The 13,485-nt window shown below is 43.3% G+C and overlaps 1 protein-coding gene across 9 annotated transcripts in view; it reads left to right on the forward strand.

Annotated features, from left to right (window-relative positions):
• The window catches only part of ENOX1 (ecto-NOX disulfide-thiol exchanger 1), a 723,730-nt gene that overhangs the window by 437,865 nt on the left and 272,380 nt on the right, over nucleotides 1-13,485 (forward strand). For all 9 annotated transcript variants that reach the window (XM_068267775.1, XM_068267774.1, XM_068267784.1 and 6 more), the window contains one exon: nucleotides 4,262-4,313. The gene's annotated coding sequence lies outside the window, so the exon portion shown is untranslated. The remainder of the gene's footprint in view (nucleotides 1-4,261; nucleotides 4,314-13,485) is intronic.

Consider the following 13,485-nt stretch of genomic DNA (forward strand, 5'->3'; position numbering starts at 1 on the left):
CCTGGGAATGGGAGTACTTGCATGCCATCCTGTGAATGGGAGGGGCCTGATGACATCGTTACTAGGCAGATTTTTCAGTCCATTGGAGTTATCTTCTCCTCTGGGGGGACTAGAAGGACTATAGTAGTAAAAGGCCAGCAGAGCAATATGGGCAGTCTGTGAAAATGCATAGTGTTACCCAAAATCACAGGGAAAAAGTAACCTAATGGTACATATGATGTTTTTATTAACATGATGATTAGATTTACTGTAATTCCAATGTCGGCCTACATGTTCTAATTTGCTCCAAAGGTGCAGTTATTCTTTAAATGTAGTGTGTAATTTAGAGAGGCATTTACAGAGAGTGATTTTCCAGTGTGCACTGTGCTATGAATAATGAACAGCAGCATCCATATACAGAGTTCCTTTGTGATGTGTTGAAACATAATGTTGCTTAGCTGTGACCATGTTGAGCTGACGCTGGGAAAACCTTCATTTACCAGCGATGATAATCTTTTTATAGTTTATATCATTAGTTTGTGAAGATCCGTGAGCAGTTTTTGAACTGTCTGCTGTTTCATTTTAGTGAGGAAAATAAGGGGGATGTTTATTTAAAGGGAATCTAGTAAATTCATGCATTTCTGCAGTTTCATATTATGATATATTTGTACATCTCTTAGGGCCCTTTTCCACCAGCGCGTTTGCGCTGGCTGAATCGCAAAAACGCAAACCGCTAGCGATTTTACAATCGCTACGGTTTGCTTTTTAACATAGGAATCGCGGTAGGTCATTTCCACTACCGCGATTCGTTTTTGCCGGGAACGCGAACGCGCGGCGGAGCGATAATTGCCGCGATTTTGCTATGCAGTGCATAGCATAGCAAAATCGCGGCCGCGAACGTCGGGGAATCGCCGGTAATTGCGATTCAGCAATCGCTAGCGTTCAGCGTGAACGCTAGCAATTGCTAGTGAAAAAAGAGCCCTAAGACTTGTGACTGTATTCTATTTGATTTGATTTATTATTGACTTTTTTAGCAGTAAGTTAGGAAGAATAGAATCTAGTATACGGTATCCCGGTATTATGTTTATACACTTAAACCCAGTATATCCAATTAGACTATTCTTAAACTCTTGGAGACTAAGGGGCGGTGTGGTATTTTGTGTGTGTGTGTATTTATTTATTTTTCCATTTTAGAAAATGTAGAGCTCATAATGTTTTGGGATTATGAAGAAACATAGGGATTACGTTGGCTCGATTATAACCCACGTAGGGGTACATGCGCTGAAAGTATTGAAAACCACTGAATCATTGTTAATACCAAGAATTATTTTTAGAAAATTTTCAAACTGAAAAATCCCTTGGTAAAACTTGCTTTCTGCAGCTGTCCTTAAAGCGGAATATAACCCTGCATTTCAACTTTGCTCTAAAACATGATTTACAGTATATTATATGCAACCAGCATTTTTTTTTTTACTAGACCAGCATTGGAAGGGTTACACAGGGCTTTAAAGTCTCTGGAGATTTTTGCAGACGCATCTGAACTTGAGTTAGATACTTTTTGTTTACACAAATGTATCTAAGTGTTTATTGTGACTCATCTCTCTCACTGAGAAGGAGTTGGAGGACAGCCAAAGAGTGTGTAACATTTCTAAATATATACATATAACTAAATAGAATGTAACTATCTGAACGTCTGCACGGAACTTAAAACCTCTGTGTTTAACCCTTCCAATGCTGGTCTAGTAAAAAAAAATGCTTTTTGCATATAATATGCTGTAAATAATGTTTTAGAGCAAAGTTGAAATGCAGGGTTATATTCCGCTTTAACCATACACACTCAAGACTTCTCCAGCCTATTTACTGTTGAGATCTTGTATTTGTTCTCACCTGCTACAGATACTTCAGATAGTTTCCACCATAAGGCTTGAATTCTTGGAATTTAGTCTAGCATGTATTAAAGTGAACCTCCAGACTAAAAATCTACTCAGCAGAACTGAAAAGGCTTGGTGATTCTTTAACAGTTTCACAGCATCAGAACTTTGTTTCTCTTATCCAAGCCTCATTTTTAGCTGCACAGAAGAAAACTGCCCGGGCTTTTTTCCCCTGATGCTGTGTAAAGCATGATGGGATTTCTGATGTTGTTGCTCTCGTTCTGCTGTTTTGGTGCAATTTTTTTTTTTTTTTTTGACATTTTGAATTTGACATTTGAAGCCTAGCGTGTGCAGCTGGGAGGGGATATCAGGACGCAGGACAGTTGGAACTGTGTCTCCTGCTCCTTGTCACCTCCTTTCAACTAAAAAGATGGCTGCCCCCATGAAAAAAGATGGCAGCCCCCATGAATCACAAACATTTGCCTGTTCTTTTAAAACAGGGTGGGTAAAAAATTACATTACCTATCTATTCTAATTAACATAACTAATGTAACTTAATGACAGTATGTTTGTTTAGGCTGAAGTTCCCCTTTAAGCTGGCCTAAGGCCTCTTGCACACTGCAAGTGATTCCAATTCAGATTCCGCTTTTTAATCAGTTTTTACATCCGATTCAGATTCCGATTTGCAGTGTGCAGGGAGCAAACTGAAAATCGGAATCTGAATCGGATGTAAAAACTGATTAAAAAGCGGAATCTGAATCGGAATCACTTGCAGTGTGCAAGAGGCCATACATCACTGGGATCGAATCTGCTGCCAATCGTTCGCGCTACACGCCGAATTTCGATCCATTTCGTCCGATCCCATTGATCGATCCGTGCGGAAAATTACCGTCGATCGCACGCGGGTAGGGAGCGCGCCGCTAGCGGCGTTCGAGTACCCGACGACCGTCACAATAGAGCCGCATACATTACCTGCTCCGCCGGCACGACTACCCCGGTCACCCCTACTCCGTGTCTGCGCTGGTCTCCGGCATGCTTCAGTTCCTCCTGCCCGGCAGGAAGTTTAAACAGTAGAGGGCGCTCTACTGTTTAAACTTCCTGCCGGGCAGGAGGAACTGAAGCATGCCGGACCTGGAGACCAGAGCGGAGAAGACAGCGGAGACCTGGGGACTGGACCGTTATTAAAGACAGGAGATAAGCTTAGTGAATTGAGGCCATTATGCAAAAAAAAAAAAAAAGACAACACCTAGGTTTTTTTTGCTTAGCTTATCTTTGCAGAAGGACTCTGGAACTGTTCATCTCCACACAGTTTTCGCTGCCGTGAATCATGTATCCCAATGCTATCAACCTCCTTTGTCCAGAGTAGACCCATTATCTGTAGAAATGCCCAACCAACTATAGTACAACCTGGCTCCTGCTTCCACAAGCCACTGTGTTGATGGGAATCCTCCTGGCTGGTATTCAAAACTTCCTCACAGAGGGAATCTCATTTACCACTCTGTATCCTTGCATTATAATGTACTGTATCAACATTTATGATGTGTATTCCGTTGTTGGAATCTATAGCTTCATAGCTGCACCATTTCCTTAGTCTCTTCCCTTGTCAATTAAGCGTTTAAATGAAAATAGAAAAAAAAATGATGGTGATGAGTGGATAGGTGTGGACTTCAGAGTACGAGACAGCTGAATTCGGGGTCGCGCTGCGTTGATCATTTCGGCACCACCATAGGCCGTAATGTGAATGTCAATAGTCAGAGCACAGATTATCAAAACAAAACAAAAAAAAAAAAAAAACAGGTAATTTGGCTGCTGGCAATAGCCAGAGCCTGAATCATGTGTGAGTTGCTACAACTCGGTGGGCGAATAGTATTTTACGCTGGGCAGGAGTTACAGCAGAGGCAAGGTGAGCCATCTTTCGCTTCACCCTGCACCCAAATTTGCCCGTGCCGTTTTTGCATGCATGCTCAGAGTAGCCTATTGTGAAGGTGGGAGGGTAGGTAGGAGGGTAGCTGCAATATGCAGACTAGGCAAAACATGTCAGCACCAGCAATCACTGTTCTCAATCTCTCTCCTAACCTGCAGTTATAATACATATTGATATTTTTACTTGAAGTGGAGTATTTCCTTTATTTCTGTATACCTGCTCATAGACTGGCATTGAAGCTTAGAAGCGCCGTAATGTGAATCTGTGAAAGTATAACAACATTTGACTGCTGCTTGCTGCTTATGTGCTAAGAAGCTTATAGGGTCTTTTGTTTTCCCTATTAAAATTGCTTATGCCAAATTGTACAGTATCCATTGTATGCTTCTCTGTTTAATGCTTTTTGTCTTTTAATCCTTTAAAAATGATGATTTGAAGTAAAACCATCTTCTAATTTATGTTATTAATACGCTTATTGTTCCTTTTTCAGCTTCTTTGACTTCACACTGAAGGAAATATTTAACTTCTGAGCATTCACACAGGCAAGTGATAAACTGAATTATGAGTGGTTAAGTATTTGCTTTTTTAAATGCTTCTCAGCAACTGTTTTATAATGAATGTTCCCAGGGCAAACATTTGCATTTCAAAGCAGCTATAATATACAGACGACTACGTCTACCTATAGAATGGTGTTTGGTTTTTTTTGTGTTTTTTTATGTAGCTCTCATACATGAATAATGTTGAATAGTAAGTAGGTTGTTAATTTTGTGTGGCTTGATGTATGAGGCAAAGAAATGAACAGCGCTACTTAAAAACAGATAAGTGCCTACCTGCAAGAGAGTGCAAGCCTAACTTGTGGGATAAAATACACACCTAGCATACACACATAACCTATCTACCACTGGAGGATGTTGGTTTCCCGTAACAGCTTGCATGCAACTTGTTAAGTACTCGTCCCTCCCACTGCGGAGAAGTCATCCTCATATGGGAGGGGACCTAACACTAACTATATCCTAACCTATGCATATGCATAGCCTGGGTGAGCTACCAAGTAAAATCGAAAATGTAAAATTGCGCAAAAGGTGGATCAGCGCATCACCAGGCCGCTTCCGAATGGCCTACAATCAGAGGTGCGCTGAGCCCCCCCAGAAACTGCAAACGCACCTTGAACCCAAACAGAAGCTCTTATTTGGTAGCGCACCCAGGCTATGCAAATGCATAGGTTAGGATTTAGTTAGTGTTAGGTCCCCTCCCATATGAGGATGACTTCTCCGCAGTGGGAGGAACGAGTACTTAACAAGTTGCATGCAAGCTGTTACAGGAAACCAACATGCTCCAGTGGTGGACAGGTTATGTGTATGCTAGGTGTGTATTTTATCCCACAAGTGGGGCTTGCACTCTCTTGCAGGTAGGCACTTATCTGTTTTTAAGTAACGCTGTTCATTTCTTTGCCATGTACTAATTTAATTCATTTTTGGTCAGCTGCTCCCACTTAGCAATCTTGCTTTTGGTGTATATGCAGAGCTTCTGTTTGGGTTCAAGATGCGTTTTCAGTTTCTGGGGGGGCTCAGCGCACCTCTGATTGTAGGCCATTCGGAAGCGGCCTGGTTATGCGCTGATCCACATTTTGCGCCATTCTAGGCTGCAATCGCAGTGTCCATGTAAATAACCATGTTATATTTCTCAGTACAAAAATGATATGTTATAACTGCCCACAGAGTAGAGCAAATACACTAGGCTAGGTTCACACTAGGGTGCTGGGTGCGCATTAAAAACAGGATCACACAACCCAGCGGAGGAGCAGAGCCGTGTCATTCTTTACGCACAATGCAATGCAAACATAGTTACTGAAAAGTATGTTTTCCACCAATAAATTTGCACGTTTTTCATTATGACATAGCAAGCCTCACATAGTATTAAGTCCATGCACTGGGGTTAATAGCAGCCCACACAATAATTGTTGTTTGAAATAGGTATCACTTTATTCTTGCATATTCTTCACTTTAGATGCATTGTAGAGCAACGTACAGATTTTATATGCAGAGTCTCTAAATGTTACGTGGCGAAAGGCCGCTTCCTCAGAAGTCCACAAAATATATACAGTCAGTTTTGGCTCTTAAGTACTCAACACATATGTGTGATACCATCAGGGAAAGTGATCCCGGAGCGGAGAGCTTGCAATAGAAACAAAGTACATGTGAAACAGGGTGACCCTTAGGAAGGCAGCAGCCTGAAAGAAGCCTCCACTACCCTTTAATAAAGGTATAGCTACTGAAACAGCGCTGTCAGGGTATTTTAATATGCCTGAGCCACTTAAGGACCAGGCCATTTTTACCTGATCTGTGCTGCGTGGCCTCTCCAGCCCACAGCACAGATCAGGATAGAGCCAGGGTGACCAGACTTCCCCCTTTTTTTCCCCACTAGGGGGATGTCCTGCTGGGGGGGTCTGATCGCCGCCGGCTATTTTCGCCTTGCGGGGGGGCTCCTCAAAGCCCCCCTCCGCAGCGATTTTCGGCCTCCGTGAACTTCCCTCCTTCCCCTCCTTCCACTGGGCGGCGCAGGACGGAGATCCGTCCTGCACCGCCTCTAATAGGCTTCAGCCTATCAGACTGCAGCGATCCCCAGCCAATCAGAGGCCGGGGATCGCCAATCTCCTTTACTGCGCTGCTGCGCAGCAGCGCTGTATGATTTAAACAGTGGGATTTATTCCCCGCGTGTTTACAATTAGCCTGCGAGCCACGTTTGGAGGCTCGCAGGCTGTTCACTGAGACACCCTCCATGAACGGACATGGAAACCATGGGAAACCACTTGCGACCTGTCGACGCCTATCGGCGTTAGGTGGTCGTTAAGTGGTTTTAAGGGTGACCCTGTTTCACATGTAATTTGTTGCTATTGCAAGCACTCCACTCCTGCTGGCCTTTATGGCCTGCCTTTGGACTTAGCACACTAAGGAGCATGTCCTTTGTTTTGAAGATGGGAAGGGGCAAATGCAAGGAAATGAGCATGCATCACCCGCAGTGGTAAATATCAATAGTAAATTGGCATGAATTTTGAACATGTCCACTTGCTGGCTAGTTTTCTATGGAGTTTTAAGCTAAACCAGTACACATTTTGAAAAAACACTCAAAGCGATCCTTTAAGTGACATAAGTTGCAAATTAATATGGGCTCTAATGGTCACGGGATTCACAGCCATTGTTGTTTTTCAAACATAATGATGTCAGAAGAGGCACTCAAAAGCTTCTAAATGTAGCAGTTTGATCATCACTGACCGTCATAAGGCAATTTTTCATCAGCTCCAGTAAAATGTCTATGACTATATTTGCAAAGTGTGCCTGTGTTTAGGCATACACGTTTTAATCAGCCTTAGGCAAGAATGCAGGTTTTGTCCTACTCCTTTCAGTAAAAGGCCATTGCTCCCTGCTATCAGTCCAAAGCCTGGTACTTTTGTGGGCTGCTGCAGTGTTATACAGATAAAATGAAATGCTCACTTCTGCCTCTGAGGGTTTAAATCACTGTATTTGCAGTTCCAATTTTACTTTGCTGTCAAGGTTACAAGAATAATGATTCTGGTTTAGAGGGCCATCATTCTGATAGGCCATCATTTTAATACTGTTGATAGATTTCTTGACATCTATGCTGAGGCAGTATTTGATAGCATTCACATTTCCTAATCTGAGAGCGAGGATATAGTAGACGTGTTCTTTTATATACAGGGAAAGACAATAATTATACTCACGATAGTGTGTTTGGAAAGTAATCCAATAAAATGTCACAGGGGTAGGTAGATATTCGCAGCTAAAGAATATCTGTACTTCCTCAGTAGTCTCCTTTAGAATTGGTAATATGACTCATAAGTCTAATAGTAAAATCATTGCTTTTTCCAAAAGCTAAATGATTCTCTCCAGAAAGAAAGACAAGATACGTGTCTTTTGTGTTTGATAGCTCTGAATAAGGAATAATACTACTCCGACAATGGTATCGGAAGCAAAGCCTTAGAATTTTATTTATTACATATAAAAAAGATATGGTGACAGTGACTAACTCACTTGCTTAGATTTTTATATTTTCAAGAAGAGAAGACATCTCAATTTTGATAGTTCTGCTTCTGTATACAGATAAAGAATACACTACATCCTCATTTTGACTATACTGAATGGAGACTATAAAATATAATTTGTAGGTAGAGTTCACTAATTCATGAAGACCTTCTGCTTATTTGTAACCTTGGGATTGCAGATGTGATTTCTGTCTTTGTTTCAGTTTTGGGAACTAGAAGCAGGGGCATATTTTCCATAAGGCACTGTAGGCTCGTGCCTACAGGCATTGATGATGGAAAGGTGGCTCACTCCCCTCCCTCAGTGCCTTTACTATACAGAGTTCCGAGAAGATTGTAAATGAGAGGCTACTCACACAGCTTTTGGCATTCCACTGACAAGATCTCCCTTCAACCGGGGGCATCTCACGCAACCTAATAATTGGAATCACTTCTTGCTTTTTAATACTAAGAGGCACATGTGGCTACCTATGCTGGGCAGGGGAAGTAGGGGAGAGGTGACAGCTGGGTCAGCCAGTACACTGGTGGTGTGACGGGGGTTTGAGGAGGGTGAAGTGTAGGGAGCCAGAACATATGTGCCTATGATGTAAATCCAGGACTAACTAGAGGTATGACTTCCTGAAGGTGGCTAGGTGTTGGTTTTTCGTATTGCATTGCCTATTTTTCAGCAAGCTGCTTTCACCATTTTTACGTTGGACTCAACAATAAAAAATGAAGAAGAAAACTGAGATGTCATACTGGAGAAAAACTGGCAAACCTTTTTTTGCAGGATGCTATAAATCAAACAGCAGTTATTTAGCTGACCTTCGTAATGCGTTCCTCCACAAAAACTGGTCCTGCAGACCTAAAGCTGGTCCTGCAGAAGTAAATACAATTTCCTTTAACTTGCTGTTATCTTTTGAGCGCCTTTTAATGCACCCGTACCTGTGTGAGACATACGGCACCTGCATATTGTTTACAAATTGTTTTCACATTGTTGAGCTACATTAATATGGCAATACAGAAAGCGATGGTCAAGTTGGTATCCCACGGCAACCAATTAGATTTTGTTCTATTGTACTTTGGTCAGTGATAGATGAATTCTGGTTAGAGGCTGTGGCTTAGGGCTCTTTCTTATGAGCACATAACAGCAGTATGTCCACCGACTGTCGGAGTATAATTTGGGCGCTGGAGTTAGACTATTATATAGGCACTACAGCTTATATCGATGGTAGAAGAGAAGCTAACAGCGCATGGAGTTCAGGTACTATGTAGCCAAACTCCAAATGGCTACAAGGGGGTTAAAGTGGCGCAAGGGATTCTGCTATAAGGGTAGCTGGACCCCTAATAGAGGGAGTCAGAAAGTGGTGCGCAAAGTTCTGGATATCGGCCGGGGCAAATGATACAGCTCCCGGAATTTGGCTATTAAGCATCTGAATCCCACATCGGCTGTTAGCGTAAGGTGTAGTTGAGGGGGTTAGTGTTAGGTGTTGATTGGAGGGGGAGCTAGTGTGAGAGATAGGTTAGGTCAGGTAATAGTAGAATATCTGCATTACCTGCCACCCATAAAATGTTTGGGTACCTTTTTTAGAACTGCTCCCAAGCTACTGCCAGGTGCCTACAGGGAGCTAAAAGCATTTGGCACAGGCAGTGGTATGGCAGCTGCCCTGTGCATTTATGAATGAGTAATGGCACCCACCTATTAGATTCGGTCTACAGCAGTTTTCCGCAGTACAGTAAGGGCCGGTCCACACTTGTCAGGTTCCAGATCGGATCCATGTCGAACGGATCTGGTTTTCTGAAAAACTGATCCGTTTGACACGGATCTGATCTGGATGGTACGGGACGTTCCGTGTCTGCACGTCGATCGCGTCGTTACGTATGCATCGCCGCTCACATGTCTCGCTGCCACTGCTTGTCCCGCCGCTTGTCCCACCTCCTGTCGCTCAGTCCCTTCCACAGCCTGGAGGCCAGCAGAAGCGTGGCTCTCCATAGGCTGCAACAGGCCAAGCAACAGGAGAATTTTCATTGGTTCAACATGAACCATTGAGAATTCTCTATGTTGCTGAGGATTCCCACTGGTCTATTGCAGCCCAATGGAGAATCCCCATGCTTCTTTCGGCCTCCAGGCTATTCAGAATGAACCCGGCGGTGATGGATGGCAGGATGCGTGAGTATGACGTCACAACGGGATGCAGCTGAAATGGGCGACTTTGATGCGGCGACTAGCCTAGTGAGAGCAGACGGTGTCCGTTCTCATAGGCTTGCATTGGACATATTTTCCCGTCCAGTCCGAGAAAAAGTGTAAAATCCGGACTCTCCACGACGTTTTCTTTCCGTGTAACAAGGATCCATATGCGATCCGTGTTTCTGCACGAGTGGGAGAGGGTCCTATTTTTAACATAGGATGCACTTCCAGCATTTTTTACAGAGCTTTAAAAACTTATCCCCTGGATACATTTTTAAAACAAGCGTGAATCGACCCTAACTGGGCCATGTGTCATCTGTTGGCAACGGTGGTTACATAGCGCTATTCAGTTGCATTATGCAGAATTTCAATGGCTTTCTTTAGCAGCAGATCAGAGGTTGAACTGCACTGCAGGCATGCAGCTCAACCTTCCATGTGCAAGAGCCCTATCGCCACTTGATGCATGACACGTATATTGAGTACAGTGTTGTTTGTTTGCAACATTAAATATGTCAGACTCTTCATTGTGATCTTAACCATTTCATTTTGAGTAAATGTTTATAGGGACTCCGAGCAGTGCAAAAACTATGGAAAGATGCATATCATTTTAAAGCTCTCTTTCTCCTCTTTCCAATCATGTATAAACCACCGCCCTACGCCTTTTAGTTTTCGCTATTTTCGCGATTGAAATTGCCGCGGCCGCGATTTCAATCACGAAAATAGAGAAAACTAAAAGGCGTAGGGTGGCGGTTTATATATCATTGGAAAGAGGAGAAAAAGAGCTTTAAAATGATATCCATCTTTCCATAGTTACATTGTATTACACAGGACGACACTTTCCCCAGTGTCAGCAGCTCCATTCAGCAGAATGGAGCTGCTGACTTTAGGAAAAAGTCGCCCTGTGTAATACAATGTAACTATGGAAAGATGGATATCATTTTAAAGCGCTCTTTCTCCTCTTTCTGACGACACCTAAATCGTCGCCCTACGCCTTTTAGTTTTCTCTATTTTCACGATTGAAATCGCGACCGCGGCAATTTCAATCGCGAAAATAGCGAAAACTAAAAGGCTTATATATCATTGGAAAGAGGAGAAAGAGAGCTTTAAAATGATATGCATCTTTCCATAGTTTTTGCACTGCTCGGAGTTCCTTTATGCTGTTTTCATGATAAGGACACATACAATTAGGTTTATATGTTTGAAAACTAAATGCAAAATGGCTAATACATCGAGGCTTGCTTTATATTGCTCAGAATGGTGAGGGCAGAAGTCTTTTTAGTTAATTACTGTTGCTTGAATTTTGAGCAGCAGCATGACAGTCGACCAAATAAAACGCGTAGCTTTTCTATGCAGACTAATGGAGGCTTCCCAGCGGAATGCTAAATATTTAGTAATCTGTGAAAAGGCAGGACACAAGTGGTGGGTGGTTGCAGCCTTTAATTGTGTTCCAGTACATTGGAGGAATTTCTGGATGGCAGTGCGGTTTGTAAATGGAAATTCCTGCAGGTGTCTTGAGCACTTAGTGGGTGACATTATTTTAAAGAGATTTGTATTTTAGTCTTAGGAAAAGCGACTGACAGTCTCAATGAAAATGATGAGTTCTGTTCATGAAGGTATACAAAGCATGCATAAAGCTACTATTCTCTGTACATCTAGAACAGGGGTCTCAAACTCAATTTACCTGGGGGCCGCAGGAGGCGAAGTCAAGATGAGACTGGGCCGGATAAGGAAATCAATCAATCAATCAGCAGCTCCCCCCCCCCCCCCCACCGTCCCTTGCATTGATCTTTATTTCAAAATCAAATTCACACTGAAGCAAACTATTTTGCCTATTTTACCTTATAGTTCGCTTCAGTGGTCCCATTACAAGTAATCCGCCGTGTCCCCGCCGCAAAACGAGGGCTGCAGAGCCCCCAAATCGCCGGGGGGCAATCCGCCGGCATTTCCTGGAAGGGGTAGAGCTTTCAGCTTCAGCTCTGCACCTCCTGACGTCAATCGCGACGCATCGCCGCCTCTCCCCGCCCCTCTCACTCTTCCTTCACAGAGAGGGGCTGGCAGAGGCGGCGATGCACCGCGATTGACGTCAGGAGGGGCAGAGCTGAAGCTGAAAGCTCTGCCACTTCCAGGAAATGCCGCCGGATTGCCCCCCGGGCGATTTGGGGGCTCTGCAGCCCTCGTTATGCGGCGGATTATTTGGGAGCACTGAAGCGAACTATAAGGAAGCTTTTGCCGGCGCGGGCCACAAAATATTGTATCGAGGGCCGCAAATGGCCCGCGGGCTGCGCATTTGAGACCCCTGATATAGAATATTTATCAGTTCTGTAGAAATACAGTGCAGTATACTTTCTCTGAACACTTCAGCCAACAGCAGCTGAAGATCTTAGAGGTATATCATTTCTCTTTCCTTGAGTTCATATTATGTTGCTTTTGGGTTCTTTTCCCACTGGATAGATAACTTACCATATATGTAATGGGCACAAGTTTATACGTTTTCTAATGGATTTGGAAAATGTTTTGGTGTCAAAAGGCAGGAAGTCTGCGATGAGCGATAAAATGTTAGTCTTGTTGTTTAGCAGATGTGTTTGTGGAAAATGTGTGGTATTGAATGTTTGATGATGTTTTTCAGCACTAATTAGCTGTGAAACTATTAGGAGAGAACATGACGTTCTGACACTTTGCTTTTGGGACTGTTTACAGAGGAGGATATGGCTTTATGTAGCAGTGGCACCATCATCATTACTAACTATCCCCTAAGGGCAGTGGCATAGCTAAGGAGCTTTGGGCCCCAGTGCAAGTTTTACATTGTGCTATTTAATAAGAGAAAAATAACTTGTTATCATAAAATTATAAATTAATAACATTGGCGTTTGATGGACTCAGGGATAAGTAGATCAGGAGGATTGCACCCCCCCCCCCTCCCCTTTACACATATAATATGCTAAACCTTTTCAGTTGGTATAGCCCTGGCTCTAGTGGCACAGTTGACACAGTCCTTAGCAGCAACCATTGCCTATGGATTCAGGAAGTGATCTGCGGGACATCATCACAGAGGACCCCACAGGTTGAATCAGGGAAGCGCCAGGCAGCCACACAAACTGGGAAGCAATGCTCCATTTTTGATGTTGCCATGGCAACATGTCTCCGGCATCTGTAGCTCAATTAGCCAGAGTTGTGTTGTCATGGCAACATTGGACAAGCGCATTGCTTCCTGGTCTGTGCGGCTGGCTTGCCTGATTCAGCCTGTGGGGCGCTCTCTCTGGGATGATCTCCTGCAGATCACTTCCTGCATCCATTGGCGTCCATAGCCGATAACTGCTGTATCAACTGTACTTCTAGAGCCAGGGCTGTACCAACAATTTGTCAACCTTCATATCCCTCTCACCTCAGTTGAGGAGCTTCTGAACACTTTTTAGATGTCTTGCTGCTGATCACTTCTGAAGGACAAAATATTATTAATCGGTATAAATTGCAAAATCAGTAGCTGTTTAAT

The sequence above is a fragment of the Hyperolius riggenbachi genome, chromosome 2 (assembly GCF_040937935.1).
Source record: "Hyperolius riggenbachi isolate aHypRig1 chromosome 2, aHypRig1.pri, whole genome shotgun sequence".
Classification (NCBI taxonomy): Eukaryota; Metazoa; Chordata; class Amphibia; order Anura; family Hyperoliidae; genus Hyperolius; species Hyperolius riggenbachi.